Consider the following 22,120-nt stretch of genomic DNA (forward strand, 5'->3'; position numbering starts at 1 on the left):
GGTGACGAGCAGTTGTTGATGGTGTTCCATCACCTCTGTGACTATGATCCTGTTTGCTGGAAGACTGAACTTTGTCTTCTTCTTCTTGTCCTTGCCCTTCCTGTCCCTGAGGTCCCGTGCTGGTCGTCCGGGGTGATTTTGGGGTTGCACTCGTCCTCTGCGACTGCTCCAGCTGCCTCCATGGTACTTGGGTGTTGGTCAGTTGTGTTTGGGTGTTTTTTCAACTTTTATGGTGATTTATCTCACCTGCCAGGTGTGTGTTGCCGGCCTAGCGCTGTTTATCTCTAGTTTCCTCATTGCGCTTGGGCCCATTGCATGTTTTTTGGTGTTGTGATTTGTGTTTTTGTCTCCATCGAGGTGGTTGTATCGCAGACATTTCCCGCGGTTTTGGCAGACTATCGCATGCTACCGCCGTGTTGTTAATTCCACGTTGAGACAGGGTTATTTTCCAGCAATGGGCTGTGATGTTGAAACTTGTGTTAAGCTACTCTTGCGGTAGTTATCACACCTTCTTATGAATATACCCCCATGTTTCATGACAAAACACCACCCTCTGAAATGCTCCCCAGATGAACAACTACAGGTCAAACCTGCCAAAATGTCTCAGGGAAAAATGAGCCGTAATCAATTACAATGTGAATTTTGTTGTGGAAAGCTCTCAAATCTGCATGTTATACCCAATTTTAGATCAAAACTCATAATTAGGTGCTGTTTATCATGCCCAATAAATTTGAAACCCTGAGGTTTCAGAGTTCGTCAATCATAATTCTAAAAAATGTGTTGATGATTTTCAAAACTCTTTAAAAACTGGCTACTAAATATTAGAAATGTTTACACTCATTAAAATTTCATTATAAAGGTGTATCTCCAGTGTTTTTGTCCACTAGCCTTTTCTGCCATGAATGTTCAGCCGCAACATTTCAAGGTTTGCCCAGGAGGCAGGGTGCATTATATTAAAGGTGGGGATATGTAAGTGCCAGCTTAAGTGTCTCTATAGTGGCCTTAATTATTGAAGGACACTACAAGTGGTTGGCAGCTCCATTATGGTACCACCTAAATATGTTTTGTTTGGTATCAAACAGTAAAAAACCTCACCTCTAATCCGAATCTTGTGTCTCGGACAATGTAGCATGAACTGAGGTGGCTACCTTAGAAGTTGCCCACCTAGATGCCCCAGCCTTTCCTGTGCTCTGTCTGTCAGCCCACGATTGCTGCAGCCAAGACAGGGATTTGACCCCATGTCAGGAAGTGTGAGCTCTCCCAGGACTCAGAAACAATGGCCGGAACAGTAAGGAGGTCACACCTCCCTCCCGGACAGGCTAACTAGTGAAGTGGCACATCAAGGTGATGAGCTTCAATAGCTGCACCGCCTGTGCTTTGCAGCCAGGCTACCTTCCAAAGGAGGAAACAGCCATCCCCCTGCCCCCAGGCAAGTGGGAAAGTTAGATAATCAGGAGGTTTACACCCCCTAAAGGCAAGTCAAACCTCTAGGGTGGGCTACCTGGTCTGTACAGCTGAAGAAGACCTGCCAATTTAATAAGTGGTGAAATGGTGGTTTCTGGATAGCAAAAGGTGACCTTCACCCCCAGATGTGGCCACTTCAGGGGCGGATTAGCCGCTGATGCTAGTAGCCTATTGACCACTAGCTCCCACACCACTAATGCTCCTAAATCTAGGATTTGAGGGCTGACTCTTCTCCTGCAAGGAGAAGAGTCAGCACAAGTCGTGCTGCGTCTGCATACAGCATGCTTTGAACTCCCTGACTGCCCGCTGATGTCCGGAGTATAGGACATAAAGGTACTACTAGACCTCCTGGGAATCAGGTTAATACCCGGGATCCCCCCAAGACCAACAAATACTCAATGGTCTAGAATCACAGAGACCTAGTCTCTTTCACATTTTCTTTTTTCACTCCAGGTCCTGAAGAAAGCCCACTTGACCCACATGGGCAAATAGTGGGGCTAAAACATGTCAACCTTTTTACGGACAATTTAAAATGTGGGAGACCCCTAAATAAATCTCCCTACGCACAGAACTGATTTTAAGTGTACCACGAACCCAGAACTATTAAATTCTCAAATCTGGTAACACAAGGTATTTTTAATAAAAAGATTGTTTCCCTACCACAACAACACCCCCTTATTACTGATCACTACTGTTCTAACCAGAGGTACGCCTCCGGGTGGAGGAAGCATGAGCACTAACCCAATGATGATGTGGTCACGTTTTTAAAAGAGTAAGGCGGAGAACCAAGATATACTGCCAATTCCAGCCTCTGTACGTGAATGAGGGTTTTTATCGGTGCACAGTACGAAAACTTTACAGAACATTGGTTACGCAGGACAAGTGATCCATTCCCCATTTGATTTTTTGATATATGACATAGGAAGCTGAATGGATCACAGTTTCTTCTTTCTCCCTCCATTGATTTAACATAAAGTTTAGAGTGGGACCAACATGGAGGAGTTCTGTAGAGCTCAGAAGGAGGGCACCCCTCTAGAGTGCTTGAGATGGCAAACTGAGATCGAGGCAGCTGCAGATCACATGTTCTACTGTTATGAGCCCCAATGCACCCCAATATAGACCTAGGTAGTTGCACAACCTTTACCTACATTTGTCTTACCTTGCTCTACATAACGGCTCTGGCACTAACCTTTTACCTAGTTCGGTGCCAAATAAATGTTGTGTTGTTTTCATTGAAAACTAGCCTCATTTATTATGCATAAGGATTCTTAGTATCACAGCAGGATTTCCACCTTCTGCATAATAACTCTGCACAAAAGTCACTGCTATCATCGTCCTTGGCTGGCATGCCCACAGTACCATGACACATTTAGGTGGAACCCCTGAGGGTACCTGTTGTGTATGTAAGTACTGAGTCAAAAACAAAGAAAGGAGGTAGAGCGAAACGACTGGATTCTTGCTCCACTGGGATACTTAGATAAACACAGAGAATCCAACTAAACAAAGGGGAGGGGAGGGGAGTGTTTTCAACGTGTGTTGAAGCACTCAGTGTTTTGAAAAATACCCCTCACACACCAAAAGGCCCCTTGGTGTCATGCTTCATCATCGGGGTCTTCGCACCCCTCTATCGGGATGCGGCGTGCTGCGACCTACGACTACGCGGGAGCACTAATAGTAAAGACTATGTGTGGTGTTGGTGTGTGGGGTGTCTTGGGTTAAGTGAGTGGTGGGATGTGGTGAAAAATTAAAAAATACCTGGCGCATGAGTTTGAGGAAAAATTTATTCTGAACTCTGGCTGGTATTATTAAAAGAAGTGCAGAGTGAGGTCAGGGCTGTTATATTAGGAAACAGGACCTCCGGTGTGCGTTGTCGACATGTTTCGGAGTCAAGCTCCTTCTTCAGGACGGGGGCACAACCTCCCCACCTTACTCACGTTTTTCTAAAATTTAAAAAGTGTATTATACAGAAAAGTGACAAAAAATAGGCTAAATGTGCCTACAGCGGTCTGCTACAAGTACAATGACCTGCAGAAAGACAAAAAGGAGAAAACAACATTGGTTACCCTTGTAGCGGGTAGTTCAAGCAGGTGCAGTCACCTGGAACCTCACCATTATGCTTGTTTTAAAGCCTGTGGAAGGAAAAGGACTCACAAAACTCACAACATAGAACACACATGTACTGGTACTTAGAGTTATTGTTGGTCCTACTTTTGAAGCTTTCTTTTTTGCCTCATGAGCATCGAGAACGTCTGGGGTGTTGCTATTTTTGCAATCTGTTGGAAAGGATGATGCAAGATTTAATAACTCATTCTTACTCACTTTGGTTTTAGGACGCTGGTCTTAATTGATCAGACTGTGGATTACTCACGATTACAGGACGCTATGGACACCGTCTACCCCCACACGCTGCTCCGCTGGTTCTGAATGGTAGACCAGTGGTCATGCTATTTATACCCTGTTTCTTAATGGTCGGAAGTATCTGTGTTTCCTAACATGGGTGTTCCGCTCCATGTTAATTGACAGATGCCCATGTTTGGAACGTCCGTTAATTAGCCTCGCGCATGTCTCTCCGTCATGTAATGACATGGCATAGACGTCTGGTGATTCTCCCCGTCGGCGCATGGTAACTGATCACTCGCGCATGCGCACGCCAGTGATATCTGGCGCATGCGCGATAGCTATTGTCATTTCAGACAAGCACTGATTATCGCGCATGCGCTTCTTGGATTCCGGCGGTCCTTTCAGTACTGTCTGCGCTTTTAATGGGGCAATATCCTTCTTACTGAAGTCGGTTTTTAAAACTTCGGTTTCCTGGTCACAGAAGTATCCCGATTTGGTACCATCAGACAATATGGTTGAGGTCGCGCTGGATTTATCTGCTATGTTACAATAGTCTTCAATTTCAGGGGTATTTTATAATTAATTGAAGTTCTATTTTGACATATGAGAAAGACCGTTTCACCGGTCATTGGTCATTGGTCAATTGAGTCCACGGTACATCGTCATTAAGCCCAATTATATGGGTTCCAAGCCTGAACACCCATCTCTGTTCCTTCTGGAAGAGCCCAGCTTCAGAGGGTAGTTGCTCAATAATTGTCCAGTTTAGGTCATTTACGCAGTGTCCAGCAGTTAGGTAGTGAGTTGCCATTTTCGTTGTACTTTTTTTACAGCGTACATTGCTCTTATGTTCGTTCATTCTTGTTTTGACGGCCCTCGTTGTCATACCAACATACTCAAGGTTGCAGGGACATTTGATCAGGTATACTACGTTTTTAGTATTGCAATTAGAAAATTTCCTTTGCTCCCAAGTGGTTCCATTACGGAAGAAAAGTTTTTTGCTTTTCTTGGTCAGGTGGCAGCTACTGCAGTTTCCACAGGGAAAATGGCCCTGGACGTCAACAGATGGTTGCGTAACAGTTGGTTTTGATTTTGGTCTTGTGTGTACCAATATGTCCCTTAGGTTGCGCCCTCTTCGGTGAGCAAACATAGGTTTTTCAAAGTCTAGGTTGCCACAGGTTAGTATCCTCCAGTGCTTATTCACAATTTTTGATACTTCGTTGGACATGGTGTTAAAAGTTGTCACACATATAGGTCTTTTATTCTCCTTTGCTTCTGTAGCTCGGTCCTCCAGTAGGGCCTCTCTGTTGTTATTCGTAGCTCTTTTTAGTCCTTTTGCAATGATTCTTTTGGGGTACTCTCGTTGCTTTAGCTTCTCACTCAGGTCTTTCGCCTGTGATTTGAAACTGGACATATTTGTGCAGTTACGTCTCAGACGTAAAAACTGTCCATAAGGCAAATTCTCACGCAAGTGCCTGGGGTGAAAGCTGTCGTATCTTAGCAGACAGTTTCTCGATGTTGGCTTGAAATGGGTGGTGGTTTTTAGGCCCCCATCTTCTGCATAAATATTCAGATCAAGGAAAACTAATAGGTTGGATGACATGGTACTCGTGAATTTGAGGAAGGCATTTTGGTTGTTCAGCCATATTTGGAATTCCTCCGCAGATTGTCGGTCACCTTCCCAGATGACTAGAACGTCATCTATGTACCTCCTCCAGCATTTTATGTTTGCTCTGTATGGATTTCGTTCATTGAGAATTTTCGTGGTCTCTAGGTGATGTACATAGAGCCCCGCCAGGCTCGGCGCAAAGGTGCTACCCATGCTGGTTCCATGGCACTGCTGGTAGATCGTGGTCTTGTATTGAAAAAAGTTTTTTTCTAGGGCCAGTGAGATGCACTCAAGAACTAGTCCTCGTGGTGTTTGGTACTTCCATTGTGTTGAGAACAAAACTTCTTCAATGATCATGAGTGTTTCGTCATGGGGAAGACTTGTATAAAGACTTTCGACGTCCAGGCTCATTAAGAGTTGACTGCCCGGGTCGAAGGGTATGTCCTGTAGGAGTTGTAATACCGCTTTAGTGTCTTTGAGGTAGGTGTTAGTAGATTGTACTAGAGGGCGCAGGAAAGCGTCTGCGAATTTTGACAGTGGTTCTAGGATTGATCCGATCCCTGATACTATCGGTCTTCCTGGGGGATTGGTGAGGTTTTTATGAATTTTCGGGATGCTGTAAAAATACGGAATCCGTGGTTTTTTCTGCTCCAAAAATTCGCCCTCTTTCTTGCTCAACCAATCGTGTGCTAGGCCTTCTTCGATCATCCCTCCAATCTTAATTCTCAGGTTCTCTGTTGGATCCTGTTGTAGGATCATGTAATTCCGTCTATCAGACAGTAGTCTTAAACATTCACTGTCGTAGGCCTCGGCAGTTTGTAGGACGATGGCTCCGCCCTTGTCTGCTGGCTTTATTATGATATTAGTGTCCTCGGATAGCGATTTTAAGGCTTGTTGTTCCTCCCTTGTTGTGTTATGAAAAATTCTGGTAGACGACACATCCAGTTTGTTGACTTCTGTCATGATAGCCTTTTCATAAGCCAATAGCTCTAAGGGGACCAAGGGATCTGGTGGAGTGAAGGTAGACTTGGGTCTAAGGCCGGTATCGGTTCTCAGAACTGGTGATGGTCTTTCCATGAAGTAGGCTTGTAGTTTCAATTTGCGTATGAATTCCTGCATCTCAATGTTCATCTTGAAGATATCAGGTCTCTGTGTAGGAACAAAGCCTAGGCCTTTGTTTAACACCTGGGTTTGTAGACTCGTTAGTAGTGTTGGAGTGAGATTGACCACTAAGTCCCTCTCTGGTTGCTGGACGACGGTTGGTTGGGTAGGGATCCCGTCATGCTCCTGGTTTGTCGGGGGTTTCCTTGGTTCTGGTCCTCCCATGTGACGTTGTTTCCCTTCCGGTTCCTTCCCCGCGGCCCCGGGCGGGCGCCTAAAAAAGGCTGTGGGTCATAGAAAGCACCATCAAAATCCTGGTTCCATTGTGGATACCCCTGAGCATTAGCTGTTGGGCCAAACTGGAAAGGGGTAAATGGTGGGGGACCCATGTATTGTGGGAATTGTGGGTACCCTCTCCATCCCCGTTGTCTCGGGAACTGTTGTCTTTTTTGTCTCCAACCGCCTCGGTTTTGACCCCCCACACACCAACACCACACATAGTCTTTACTATTAGTGCTCCCGCGTAGTCGTAGGTCGCAGCACGCCACATCCCGATAGAGGGGTGCGAAGACCCCGATGATGAAGCATGACACCAAGGGGCCTTTTGGTGTGTGAGGGGTATTTTTCAAAACACTGAGTGCTTCAACACACGTTGAAAACACTCCCCTCCCCTCCCCTTTGTTTAGTTGGATTCTCTGTGTTTATCTAAGTATCCCAGTGGAGCAAGAATCCAGTCGTTTCGCTCTACCTCCTTTCTTTGTTTTTGACTCAGTACAGGCAGCGCACAGCTGCGGGAGCTTTACTCTCATACTCACACACATAGTATCACACATTAGGTACTTACATCAGCGGTCTTTACAATGGAGGACGAACATGGCCTCACGTTTGGGGAGGACGAGATCGACAGAATTCTCACAGCCATCAACCCTTTCGAGGGCCTCACCAACCCAGAAACAGGTCCTAATATCAATGATTGGAACGAAATAGTAAACCTAAGACGTAACCAAATCAAAGCAGCACTACATGGTCTACTAATGACAGAGTACCTCCGGAATAAAATGGGCCCACCGGGTCTGATCGTCAAAACTGAACCGTTTATTTTCCAGACTGATGCCCAGTTTAAAAAAGAGTGGTCCCTGATCTCCTGGCACTGCACCAGGGACTGGTTAGTCCTCATTGTTAGAACAGCGGCCAGAATAACACAAGAATTAAAAATTGAAATTCAAAAAATTGAGGTACAACTAAGCACTTACATCTCACCTGCCGACCTCAAAATAAGATTAGATGAACTTAACCAACAGATGACGGAGTTCGAATATACCCTGAAACAAAGCAAGTTTAGTAAACTTAAAAAGGATAAAGATAAATTCACACCGGAAGGAGCCTATCCATACACAAAAGCTGATTATGTGCACAAGAACCAAAACAGCGACATAGATAGTGATGGGTCAGACAGCTCAACCGGCTCTAACTCAGGTAATGGCCAAAGGTACCGTCAAAACCGAGGCGGTTGGAGACAAAAAAGACAACAGTTCCCGAGACAACGGGGATGGAGAGGGTACCCACAATTCCCACAATACATGGGTCCCCCACCATTTACCCCTTTCCAGTTTGGCCCAACAGCTAATGCTCAGGGGTATCCACAATGGAACCAGGATTTTGATGGTGCTTTCTATGACCCACAGCCTTTTTTAGGCGCCCGCCCGGGGCCGCGGGGAAGGAACCGGAAGGGAAACAACGTCACATGGGAGGACCAGAACCAAGGAAACCCCCGACAAACCAGGAGCATGACGGGATCCCTACCCAACCAACCGTCGTCCAGCAACCAGAGAGGGACTTAGTGGTCAATCTCACTCCAACACTACTAACGAGTCTACAAACCCAGGTGTTAAACAAAGGCCTAGGCTTTGTTCCTACACAGAGACCTGATATCTTCAAGATGAACATTGAGATGCAGGAATTCATACGCAAATTGAAACTACAAGCCTACTTCATGGAAAGACCATCACCAGTTCTGAGAACCGATACCGGCCTTAGACCCAAGTCTACCTTCACTCCACCAGATCCCTTGGTCCCCTTAGAGCTATTGGCTTATGAAAAGGCTATCATGACAGAAGTCAACAAACTGGATGTGTCGTCTACCAGAATTTTTCATAACACAACAAGGGAGGAACAACAAGCCTTAAAATCGCTATCCGAGGACACTAATATCATAATAAAGCCAGCAGACAAGGGCGGAGCCATCGTCCTACAAACTGCCGAGGCCTACGACAGTGAATGTTTAAGACTACTGTCTGATAGACGGAATTACATGATCCTACAACAGGATCCAACAGAGAACCTGAGAATTAAGATTGGAGGGATGATCGAAGAAGGCCTAGCACACGATTGGTTGAGCAAGAAAGAGGGCGAATTTTTGGAGCAGAAAAAACCACGGATTCCGTATTTTTACAGCATCCCGAAAATTCATAAAAACCTCACCAATCCCCCAGGAAGACCGATAGTATCAGGGATCGGATCAATCCTAGAACCACTGTCAAAATTCGCAGACGCTTTCCTGCGCCCTCTAGTACAATCTACTAACACCTACCTCAAAGACACTAAAGCGGTATTACAACTCCTACAGGACATACCCTTCGACCCGGGCAGTCAACTCTTAATGAGCCTGGACGTCGAAAGTCTTTATACAAGTCTTCCCCATGACGAAACACTCATGATCATTGAAGAAGTTTTGTTCTCAACACAATGGAAGTACCAAACACCACGAGGACTAGTTCTTGAGTGCATCTCACTGGCCCTAGAAAAAAACTTTTTTCAATACAAGACCACGATCTACCAGCAGTGCCATGGAACCAGCATGGGTAGCACCTTTGCGCCGAGCCTGGCGGGGCTCTATGTACATCACCTAGAGACCACGAAAATTCTCAATGAACGAAATCCATACAGAGCAAACATAAAATGCTGGAGGAGGTACATAGATGACGTTCTAGTCATCTGGGAAGGTGACCGACAATCTGCGGAGGAATTCCAAATATGGCTGAACAACCAAAATGCCTTCCTCAAATTCACGAGTACCATGTCATCCAACCTATTAGTTTTCCTTGATCTGAATATTTATGCAGAAGATGGGGGCCTAAAAACCACCACCCATTTCAAGCCAACATCGAGAAACTGTCTGCTAAGATACGACAGCTTTCACCCCAGGCACTTGCGTGAGAATTTGCCTTATGGACAGTTTTTACGTCTGAGACGTAACTGCACAAATATGTCCAGTTTCAAATCACAGGCGAAAGACCTGAGTGAGAAGCTAAAGCAACGAGAGTACCCCAAAAGAATCATTGCAAAAGGACTAAAAAGAGCTACGAATAACAACAGAGAGGCCCTACTGGAGGACCGAGCTACAGAAGCAAAGGAGAATAAAAGACCTATATGTGTGACAACTTTTAACACCATGTCCAACGAAGTATCAAAAATTGTGAATAAGCACTGGAGGATACTAACCTGTGGCAACCTAGACTTTGAAAAACCTATGTTTGCTCACCGAAGAGGGCGCAACCTAAGGGACATATTGGTACACACAAGACCAAAATCAAAACCAACTGTTACGCAACCATCTGTTGACGTCCAGGGCCATTTTCCCTGTGGAAACTGCAGTAGCTGCCACCTGACCAAGAAAAGCAAAAAACTTTTCTTCCGTAATGGAACCACTTGGGAGCAAAGGAAATTTTCTAATTGCAATACTAAAAACGTAGTATACCTGATCAAATGTCCCTGCAACCTTGAGTATGTTGGTATGACAACGAGGGCCGTCAAAACAAGAATGAACGAACATAAGAGCAATGTACGCTGTAAAAAAAGTACAACGAAAATGGCAACTCACTACCTAACTGCTGGACACTGCGTAAATGACCTAAACTGGACAATTATTGAGCAACTACCCTCTGAAGCTGGGCTCTTCCAGAAGGAACAGAGATGGGTGTTCAGGCTTGGAACCCATATAATTGGGCTTAATGACGATGTACCGTGGACTCAATTGACCAATGACCAATGACCGGTGAAACGGTCTTTCTCATATGTCAAAATAGAACTTCAATTAATTATAAAATACCCCTGAAATTGAAGACTATTGTAACATAGCAGATAAATCCAGCGCGACCTCAACCATATTGTCTGATGGTACCAAATCGGGATACTTCTGTGACCAGGAAACCGAAGTTTTAAAAACCGACTTCAGTAAGAAGGATATTGCCCCATTAAAAGCGCAGACAGTACTGAAAGGACCGCCGGAATCCAAGAAGCGCATGCGCGATAATCAGTGCTTGTCTGAAATGACAATAGCTATCGCGCATGCGCCAGATATCACTGGCGTGCGCATGCGCGAGTGATCAGTTACCATGCGCCGACGGGGAGAATCACCAGACGTCTATGCCATGTCATTACATGACGGAGAGACATGCGCGAGGCTAATTAACGGACGTTCCAAACATGGGCATCTGTCAATTAACATGGAGCGGAACACCCATGTTAGGAAACACAGATACTTCCGACCATTAAGAAACAGGGTATAAATAGCATGACCACTGGTCTACCATTCAGAACCAGCGGAGCAGCGTGTGGGGGTAGACGGTGTCCATAGCGTCCTGTAATCGTGAGTAATCCACAGTCTGATCAATTAAGACCAGCGTCCTAAAACCAAAGTGAGTAAGAATGAGTTATTAAATCTTGCATCATCCTTTCCAACAGATTGCAAAAATAGCAACACCCCAGACGTTCTCGATGCTCATGAGGCAAAAAAGAAAGCTTCAAAAGTAGGACCAACAATAACTCTAAGTACCAGTACATGTGTGTTCTATGTTGTGAGTTTTGTGAGTCCTTTTCCTTCCACAGGCTTTAAAACAAGCATAATGGTGAGGTTCCAGGTGACTGCACCTGCTTGAACTACCCGCTACAAGGGTAACCAATGTTGTTTTCTCCTTTTTGTCTTTCTGCAGGTCATTGTACTTGTAGCAGACCGCTGTAGGCACATTTAGCCTATTTTTTGTCACTTTTCTGTATAATACACTTTTTAAATTTTAGAAAAACGTGAGTAAGGTGGGGAGGTTGTGCCCCCGTCCTGAAGAAGGAGCTTGACTCCGAAACATGTCGACAACGCACACCGGAGGTCCTGTTTCCTAATATAACAGCCCTGACCTCACTCTGCACTTCTTTTAATAATACCAGCCAGAGTTCAGAATAAATTTTTCCTCAAACTCATGCGCCAGGTATTTTTTAATTTTTCACCACATCCCACCACTCACTTAACCCAAGACACCCCACACACCAACACCACACATAGTCTTTACTATTAGTGCTCCCGCGTAGTCGTAGGTCGCAGCACGCCGCATCCCGATAGAGGGGTGCGAAGACCCCGATGATGAAGCATGACACCAAGGGGCCTTTTGGTGTGTGAGGGGTATTTTTCAAAACACTGAGTGCTTCAACACACGTTGAAAACACTCCCCTCCCCTCCCCTTTGTTTAGTTGGATTCTCTGTGTTTATCTGTGTATGTAAGTACCACATCTTTGCTGGGCAAACCAGAGGAAAAACTCCCTTGCTGACGTAAAATGCTGAAGTCCCTGCACGCTGACACTTCAGTACGCAGTGGTTTGACATCCCTTGCGGGGTATCCAAATGGAGACCAAAATAGTGTCCATCATTCTCTCCCATCGGGTAATGGGGTTGGCTCTTTTCTAGGGATATTTTTGACTTTCCACCTACATACATGCTATGTACACTTAGGTATACTTATATAGGGTTAGCATCTTAGGAGTATGCATGATTACTGCTATGTATCTATATGCTTGCATATATTCACTGTTTTAGCACCATGGTAGAATTCAACCTTTTATGGTTTAAATCTTTTATTGAGATTTCAAAAAAGACAAAACAATAGGACCTCAATCTTTCCATCCAGTGTAGCAAGGCAAGCTCCAATGTAATAATGACAAGCATACTCGGTGCCATAAGGAGCTGATCAGCGATGCAGGTCAAATATAACACCCTTAAACAATGCAATGTGGGCCACCCCCTCCCTCCCCCCTCTGTCCACAAAGCAAAAGGATAACCCCACTATGGAAAAAAAGAAAATAAAGTGAAAGAGTCATCCGTGCGTGGCTTTTTGTTTGCGCGCGGGTGCCCTCTGTTCCGGAATTGGGGTATCTGCCAAACGAAGAAGGCGTAGATATCGGGGACAACTCAGTTCACGGAATTCCCCTGTGAGCAGTGTCAAAAATGGCCGCCATAGTTCCGGGAATTCCTCCCCCCTTCCGTCCCGTCCTAGGGACAGTTTCTCCATGCCGAGCACCATCCACAACCTGTGCAACCAGCCTGTACGTGGGGGGGCCTGTGGGGTCCTCCAATGTGCCAAAATGTTTTACGTGGCCGCCCCTAGTGCAATAGAGATGAGACGGCCTCTCCGTGATTTCAAGGGATACATCAAGGCGTTGGGCAACCCCAGCAGAATGTAAGCAGGGAACTGGGGGAGTTGGGTGTCTAGGTGGGAGTCTATGTCAGCCAGTATCGTGCCCCAGTACCCCTGTAGGTGGTCATAACTCCATAGCAAATGTTCCAGTGTGCCTTGTTCCCCACACCCTCTCCAGCAGCGGTCGCTAATGCGGGGGTCAAATTGATGAAGGCGCTCAGGCGTATGGTACCAATAAGTGGCCACTTTGGTCAGGGTTTCAGTCAGGCCTGCATGATATGCGGAGTGTCTGGCTCTATGGTAGATACCGCTCCATTCTTTGTGTGTAAGGGCCCTCCCCAGCTCTCGCTCCCACCGACACCTACCAGCGTTGCATGAGTTAATGTTCGTAAGGAGGAGATGTTGGTACAGGTCAGAGATTAATTTTTTTTCGAGAGTGCGAGTGACTAGCGACTTCTCGTAGGGAGTAAGATGTCGTTGCGCTCCTGGTCTAACCTTTGGGTGAAGTGCCCAGTGACGCACCTGCATATAGGGTAGCCTATCACCCTCTGGGATGCCATAGTCCTCCCTCATCTGTTGAAAGGAGAGAATACCGTTCAGATTAAAAAGATGTCCTAGGGCCCTGCAAGGGGAATATCGCCAGGTCGCAAATGCCTTAGGATCGAGGCCCAGGGTGAAGTCGGGGTTGGTAAATAACGGTGTCAGAGGGGAGGGGAAGGAGGTTAATTCGTGTTTAGTGGCGACCCGATCCCACACCTCCATGACAGTGCCTGTGATCTGGGAGAGATTAGGCAGCAGTTGGCGCTTGGGGAGAAAGGGAATCCCCTGTAGTGGCATGCCCACCACAGCCTGGTCCTGGAAGAGCCAATTCTTGCCAGATTCCAACTGATGCCATTCCACTCGGCTTCGGAGCTGTGTCGCGTAAAAATAGAGTTGGAGATCTGGTACCCCTACTCCTCGTTGGCCAGGCGGAAGGACTGTGATGGCTTGTTTAAAGCGCGGTCGGCGACCCTGCCAAATGAAGCGTGCCAGTTCGGACTGTGTCTGTTGGATCCAACCCGTCGGTGGTCGTAAGGGAAGGGTCTGAAACAGATAAAGTATCTGTGGCAGGAGAGTCATTTTGGTGGCGGCTATCCCTAGCCAGGAGAGGGAATGACGCTTCCATCTCCGGAGTTCTCCGCAAAGCTGCATGCGAAGCCTAGGTTAATTAGCTTCTATGGTGGCTGGGATGGTGGGGCCCAGAAGGACTCCCAAGTGAGGGACCGTGGTACAAGACCACTGCATATCATGTTCCCCCTGCACCTCGGCCAGCGTCTCGGACGACAGGGAGACATTGAGGGCAATCGTCTTGTCGGTGTTAATTTTGAACCCGGAGGCGAGCGCAAAGCTATGTAGTTCAATAAAAATGCACGGAGAGATTGGACTGGCTCGGTGAGGGAGAGTAAAATATCATCAGCGTAGAGGCTGATCTTGTGTGTGCTCCCGCCGAATGGGATGCCTTTGATGAGGGCATGTTGCCGAATCCTTTGTGCCAGCGGTTCCATATAAAGGACGAACAGGATAGGGGAAAGGGGGCATCCTTGTCTGGTCCCCCTGCCAATCGGGAAGCGAGAGGAGGTGTGTCCTTTGACGCGCACTGAGGCATTAGGCTGCTTGTAGCAGTTCAAAATACGTCTACAAAAAACATCGCCCAGGCCAAAGAGGTGCAAGACCTGTTCCAGGTAGGGCTAGTGCACCCTATCGAAAGCCTTTTCGGCATCTATGGCGAGTAGCATGCAATCTGGCCGCGTACGCAACCCTGCTTCAATGAGGTGGAGGACCCGCCTAGTGTTGTCACTGGTCTGTCGCTGAGGTATGAAGCCGGCCTGGTCTGGCTCCACCAGCTGTTGCATATAAGGTGCTTACCGGCTCGCCAGAATGCCTGTGTACAATTTGAAGTCAATGTTTAAAAGCGAGATCGGCCGGTACGAACTACAATGGGTCGCTTCCCGGCCAGATTTCGGTATGACCAAAATTGCTGCTTCTAAAAGATCTGCAGGAATCGCGCCAGGTTGGGCAAAAGAGTTCAAAAGATCCCGTAATAGGGGGCCCACCTGGTGACAGAACGTTTTGTAAAAGATCACCGGTACCCATCGGGGCCGGGGAATTTCCCGAGCTTCAGGCGTGAGATCGCTGACACCACCTCCGCAAGGCTGATGGGTCTATCCAGGAAATCCTCCTGGGCCGAGTTCAAAGATGGGAGGCGCGCCCCTTTCACGTATCTCTAACCTGCTTGCGAGTCAAGGGTGTCGCTGGTGTAGAGGGACTCATAAAATGCCCCAAAGGCCTCCGCTATCGCAGTTTCATCTGAAACTAAGTCACCTTGGTCGGTCCATATGGCCTGTAGCCCCTGCCTCTGGCGCTGCTCACGCAGCTTATTCGCTAGCAATCGTCTGCATCTGTCCCCCCCTGCGTAATAGGCCTGCCGGAGACGGAGGGCCGTATATTCTGCTGTGTCTTGGTCCAGAGCGGCTAACATCTTCCTCTCAGCGCACAGTTAGCGCCACGCCCACGCTGCCCCTGTGCGTTGGTGCATTTGCTCCAACTCTGCTACACGTTGCGCAATTTCGGCCTGTTTCTGCGCTCGCTCTTTGTTGATGGCCGTAGCGATAGATATAAATTCACCTCGTAAGACAGCTTTAAGGGCAGCCCACTGTGTGGCCCGTGTAGTGTCGGTGTTGTCGTTCTGGGTCAAGAAGTTTGTAATAGCGGATTTGATCCGATCTACCGTCGATGGGGTATGGAGGAGGGCTTCCCTGAGGCGCCAGTGTCGTTGTGGGGTCGGTGCGGCTGGTAAGAGGAATGTGGCCACCACCGGAGAATGGTCAGTTAGGGAGGCCAGCAAGATGTCTACATCCTGTGCTCGCGATACCAGCGGGGAGGTGCAAAGGAAGTAATCGAGCCTGGCGTAGGACTTAAGGGCCCCTGAATGGTAGGTGTAGGCGGTACTGCGTGGGTGGAAGTGTCTCCACAGGTCAATAAGGCCTAAATCCCGGAGGTGTGCGTGTCCAGACTTGGAAAGGGCTCCCACCTGACCTGACCTTTGGCAGGAGCGGTCTGCTGTGTTATGGAAGACTATGTTAAGGTCGCCCCCCAGCAGTAAATGTCGTTCGGTGTTGGCTGTGGCCGCTGCTAACGCTTTCTGGAGAAAGGTTCCCTGCCCTTCGTTGGGCGCATATACCGAGCCCACCAGTATTGTCTGCCCTGCTATTAGGAAGCGATATACCAATAGTCGCCCTTTTAGCTCCGCCTCTCGCTGGAGGACTTTGCCCGTAAATGATTTGGATACCAATATTGCTACCCCTGCCACTTTCTTGCGGGAGGACGAGAAAAGTTGCGTGGGGAAGGCACGGGTTTTAAGGCGGTGCTGATCTTTCGATAGTAAGTGAGTCTCCTGGAGGAAGCAGAGATCAGCTGTGGAGTGCTCTAAAAGGGACAGAACCGCTCGGCTTTTAATGGGGTTGTTGAACCCTCTCACATTGAGGAAAAGAATTTTAAGTCTGGAGTGCGTCATTGTCTTTTAAAGTGTACTCCGGAGCTCTGTGCAGCCTGTGGGAAATAAAACAGAAAAGAAAGGTGGACAGAGGGGTGCCCCCACCAAAAATAAACAAGCCCTCTCAACCCCACCAACCTTTCCAACAACCCCCCCAAACCCCCAACCCCAACTTCCCCCCTCCCATCCCCACCCACTCCCCCTGGCCCCCGTGTAGTTGGTTTTTTTTGGTTTTTTTTGCAGAGTTTTATATAGCGCGAACTAGACCCGAACCGAATCAGGTATCAGAGCGCTTTACATAGCACCAGTTACGTTACATGAGGATGGACACACATTCATTTTTAGGCACGGGGAGATTAAGTGATTTGCCCAGAATCACAGGAGGTTTTGGCGTCGTTACCGAGACTCGAACCCAGATCCCCAGGTCCGAGGTTGAGCGCCCTAGCCGTTAGGTCAACTCCTCTCCCCTTGAGTTGTAGTGCCCCAACTAGTGGATATAGTCCCAGTCCTGCCCTCATGTAGTGCAGGGCTGTGGTGAGTTACCTGTGTGGGCGTACTGCCACGTCGCTCCCTGTGGCTCCCCCCTCCCCGCCCCCCGGACCCGCATAATAACTGATGCTAATGGATACTCCCCCCGGAGACCAATCAGTCTGAAGATGTGGTGTCCTTGGCCACCTCTTGGATGGCGTTGTCCATCTCCTTCTTGATGGTGAGTGCATCGGGCCCCAGCTAGCTCCTGGCGAGCATCGTCTAACAATTTGCTGCCAGCCACCCCTGGGCGGCCGCCGAGGTGGTTTCGGTGATACACCCTCCTCCGCCTGGGAGATGCCCAGCAGTGTGCATGTCTCTTGGAGGGAGCGAAGCTGATGCAGGGCACCGTTTCACTTAAATATCAGGCGGAAAGGGTGCCCCCAGGCGTATGGGATCTCTTTACCTCTCAAAAAGTCCGTCGCAACCCTGAAGGCCTTACGTTTTTGGAGCGTAATCGCTGACAGGTCTTGAAATAAGGCTACTGAGTGGCCCTGGAACCACAGGGGTTGTTGCTGCCGTGCTTCTCTGAGGATGCGTTCTTTGAGAGGGTAGTCCGGTAAAAAGGCTAGAATGTCCGGAGGCAGTGCAGATGTCCGCCTCGCCAACCCCACTCTGTGAGCTCTGTCAATTCTGATCGCAAAGTCTGCCGGTTCCCCCAAAACATCTCGGAATGGAGCTGGCAGATAGACCATGATGTCCGTTCCTTCTTCCTTAGGAGGGACCCGACCCGGACCCGAATGTTGTTCCGCCGGGACCCGTTTTCCAAATCCTCGGCATGGCTTGGAGGTCCACTTGTTGTTCTTTCAGGCGTAGTATGTCCTGCTGCAGGTGTTCCACTTCCTCATCCCATGCGCGCTCTGCGTCGTCGATGGTGGACACCCTTTCGCCGAGCCCGTCCACCTCTCTCCTGATCTCCCGGATCTCCCCCGCAACCTCCTGCTTCAAGGTGTGGAAGTCTTCGCGAAGAGAGTTGAAGAGAGTGTCCAGGAAGGATTTGGTGATGGGCACCTCTCAATCATTGGAATCATGCTGGGGCTTGGACGCTCCCGGGGACGACTGCCCTTTGTCTCCTTTCGTCTGACCTTTGCCTAACATTTCCGGGAGGGTGCGGTCCCCTTTCTTCCTCTGGCTCACCATTGTGCGCCTCACGTTGGGGTTTATGGCGCCTCAACCCCTCCGTCTCCACGCGTGCACCCCACCCGATGACCTTCGCCGTGCTTGCTTGCCTCTACACATGGTGAGTGGGGGAGGAGGAAGACCAACGGGGACCTCTTCTCGGCGCTTCCTGCTCAGCTCTTCGTCTCTTTCCGGCTGCTAAGGGGGCAGGCGGCTGTGTGGGGGACTACCAACCCCTCCTAGGGTGTTACTGTGGCGTCGCTTCAATGTCAGGTGGGCCCCCCACGGAGCTGGACAGCGCGTGTGTGCCCGGGCACTCCCGATCTTAGGCCGCTGCTTCGGCTTCGGTCTCGGCGGTCTCACTCAGGCCACCAGTAGTGCAGGTGGTCACCGGGGGGCAACTCCGCCTCCCTCTTTAGCCGCTATGGTCCCCTTCAGGCGTCTCGTGGGGCCAGGCCGCGAAGCAGGCCAGTGCGAGCAGGCCCGGGTGCTCCCAGATGTAAGCCACGTCCTTGATTTCCACTTCCTTCCGACGGCCGCCAGGGATGCAGGCTGCCCCGAGGGAGTCGCTCCCCGGGCCCTCAGCAGTTGCTGCGGACCCCTGAAGATGCTCGGCGGGGCCCATCTGCGAGTCAGGGCAGGGCGGGGAGTCCGTGGCCCTCCCAGTCGTAGGCCGCGCCCCCGGTCTCAAGTGCGGCGCCACCACTGTCCGGGTCTCTCCGGCCGCAGGGCTGTCTCCCACCGTCCTCTCCCTGTCGTGACACCCCCGGAGGCAGCAACGGCACCCCGGGTATCAGCGTCGGCAGTCAAGGGGCCCCCGCCTCCTCTCCGAGCTCCCCTGGTGCCGCGGCCATGAGGTCTCCCTGGAGCGCGCCTCAGTGCTAGTCGCCGCTAGCGTCCGTCCGCTCTCGCCCCCGCGGATCCGGAGTCAGCAACACCGGCTCACTATGCAGCTAGGGCAAGTCTACTCTCTCTCCCGCCCCCTTTGCAGCACTGTGGGGGGGGGGAAGCACAGTTTAAGCGGTCCGGGAAAGGCAGATGTTGAGGAGCTCTCGGGATGTGTGACTCCTCACTCCGCCATCTTGGCCACGCCCCTGAATTCTACCTTTTAGTTACTCTGTTGGTGCTCGTAATCGTATATATCTGTTTCCTTCTAATGGTTGTGGCAGCACACATATTTTGTACTAGAATAACATTGGTTCAATAAATACTTATTGGAAACGTCCCCACCGTTTATTCTGTGTATCTCTCTGTGACAAAGTGAGCACGAGTGACTGAGGGTAAAGTACTGTACTGTTTCCACAATCCCTGAGGGGTCAGGGTTATCATGTTCGATAGTTGCCAGAAATGATTCACTCCTTGGTAAGGTTGTGGGGCTAATAGTGGCACTGTGAGCTAGCTGCTCTACAGACAAACATATCCTTTGGAGGTGTCTGGAATCAGCCTGAACACCAATCCCTCAGTTTATGTTGTCTAAATGCACAGATCCTATATAGGTTTGTAGACTTACACACCACTATTGGGAGAAGGACCGCCTATATGGCAAGTCTAATGTTTCTGAGCATGGGTTAACTCATATGTTGGTACCCCCCCCAGTGCTACAGAGCTTTCCTACTGGATCAGGCTCATGATATACATCTGGTAGGACATCTGAGACAAGGCAAAACCATTGCCAGGCGTATCACACACTTTTTTGGGCCCAGGGTATAGGCATTTTCAAATACATTCTATAGGTCTTGTCCCACCTGCCAGGCTACAGGTTTCCCTGGTTCACATGCCTGTTGTTGGCACCCCCTTTGAAAGGGTGGGCAATGACATAGTTGGGACCTTGAAACCCAAGACTGCCTTAGGTAACAGGTTTATCCTGGTCCTGGTCCACCATGCCATCAGCTATGCAATGGCCATATTTCTCAGTTTGGTGAAGAAGGGGTGGGAGCAAGCTCCCAAAATGTCTCCTCAGTATGAAATCAGTTACATGCTGGCTCTCCAAACCCAGATGCAGCACTTCTGGAAGAAGGCCTCTGGAAATCTGGAAGCCAGCCAGGAGGTGATGAAGCTCTGATATGACTAGACAGCTGCTCTGGTTCATGTTCAACCTGGACAGAAAGTGTGAGTGATGAGGCTGTGGGAGCCCGGGGCCTCCCAAGACTATTGTCAGTGCCCTATGAGGTGAAGGAGATAAAGGGGGAGGTCATCTATTTGGTGGACATCAAGACCCATTGAAACCCCTTAAGCAAATCCAAATCCAGTATTTGTAAAGCACAAAGTACTCACCCCTAAGGGTCTCAAGGCGCTGGGGGCCGTCAGGGGGATTATGCAAGCTATCGCCCAGAGTCAGATGGTGCTGAGCTGAGCTGCTTCCAGTGCCAGGTATCGAACCGTGAGCTCTGTGCTCTGGAGTCAGCCACTCTGGCTGCTTTGCCACTCCACAACACTTCTCCCTTATGGGTACTCCATGCCAACCACCTCAAACCACAATATGAGAGTTCTGAAGTCACCATGGTCCTGGTAACAGATGATAGGGTGGAAAATGAGAGTGAACTTCTCACCAACCTCCTAATTTCAAAGGAGAAGGATGATTACTGAAAGCTGTCAACCGCTTCCCTACCCTGATCTCAGATCAGCAGATGAACTGTTGTCAGTTATTAAGCAGTGTGCCTCCATGTTCTCCCTCACCCGTGGACTCACACATTTGTGTACCTGTAATATTGATACAAGAGACAGCACCCTGTAAAGAATAAAATGTACAAACTGTCTGACAAGGTGAGATCTAGCATTAGGTTCTGTTTAGATTAGAGGCTAAAACTGATGCTCACCCCATCGCCCAAACTGATGAGCTCATTGACAGACTGGGAGCAGCCAAGTTCCTTAAAACATTGGACCTCACATCAGGGCACTGGTAGATTGCCCTGCCTCAAAGGGGTCGTGTTCAGAGGGCCACTTCAAATTTTGGCAATGCCCTTTGGATTAACTTGTTGCGTGCATCAGACGGCCCCAGGCCATCCGACATCACAGTGGGCATGTGCAGAGGATGGCCGGGGGCCATCTGAAACACGCCCACTCATTAATTCCCCAGCACCGCGGCGGAATTTGTGCCATGGTCAAGGGGTTAATGAATGGCCCTGCCACCTTTCAGAGGCTGATCAAAAGGGTCCTAATGGGGGTAAACACATTCAATGCCGCCTACCTGAATGACATATCTAGCTACATCTCCAGCTCTGAGGGTCACCTGTTGAACCTCCATGAGATGCTCCAGGCTCTGCAACAGGCAGACCTAACTATCAAGGCCAGCAAGCAAGTGTTCTGCAGTGTATCTGGGACACCTGGAGGCCCAAGATGGAAACTGTTCTGGCCTCCAAAACTCAGAAAGAATTGAGGGCATTCCCGGGCCTCAATATATGCTATAGGAGATTTCTCAAGGGATGTGCCACCAATGTTGCCTCATTGACTGAGATGACTTTAGAGAAGCATACCAAGAAGGTGAGCTGGAGAGAGGCCTACCCGAAAGACTTTAACACCATCAAGGAGGCTGTGTTCAAAACTATGAATTCTCCAAAGAATTCAAAGTGCAGGCAGATACTACACAGAATGGCATATGGGCTGTACTATCACACAGAGAAGAGCCTAGACCAACCTGCAGCCTTCATAATCAGAAGGTTACTCCCCAGGAAACAGAAGTGCATTGATATTGAAAAAGATGCATTTGCCCGTGGTCTGGGAACGGACTGAAAAAGTTGAGCCCATACCTGTTTAGGACTTACAACATGCCCCTCAGATGGGTCATGTAAATGAAGGCTGCGAATCTCAAACTACTGTGGCGGTCCATTTCCCTACAGGGAATGAAGTTTGTGTTGGAATGCCGCACTGGGTCAGACCACTCCAATGTTGATGGTCTGTCCATGTTCTTCTGCCTTAGTGATGAGAATTCCCAGGAGGTTGGGTAGTTCTTCCTACTTTGAGCCTGAGGGG

This window comes from Lissotriton helveticus, chromosome 2_1 (genome assembly GCF_964261635.1).
Source record: "Lissotriton helveticus chromosome 2_1, aLisHel1.1, whole genome shotgun sequence".
NCBI classification, from domain to species: Eukaryota; Metazoa; Chordata; class Amphibia; order Caudata; family Salamandridae; genus Lissotriton; species Lissotriton helveticus.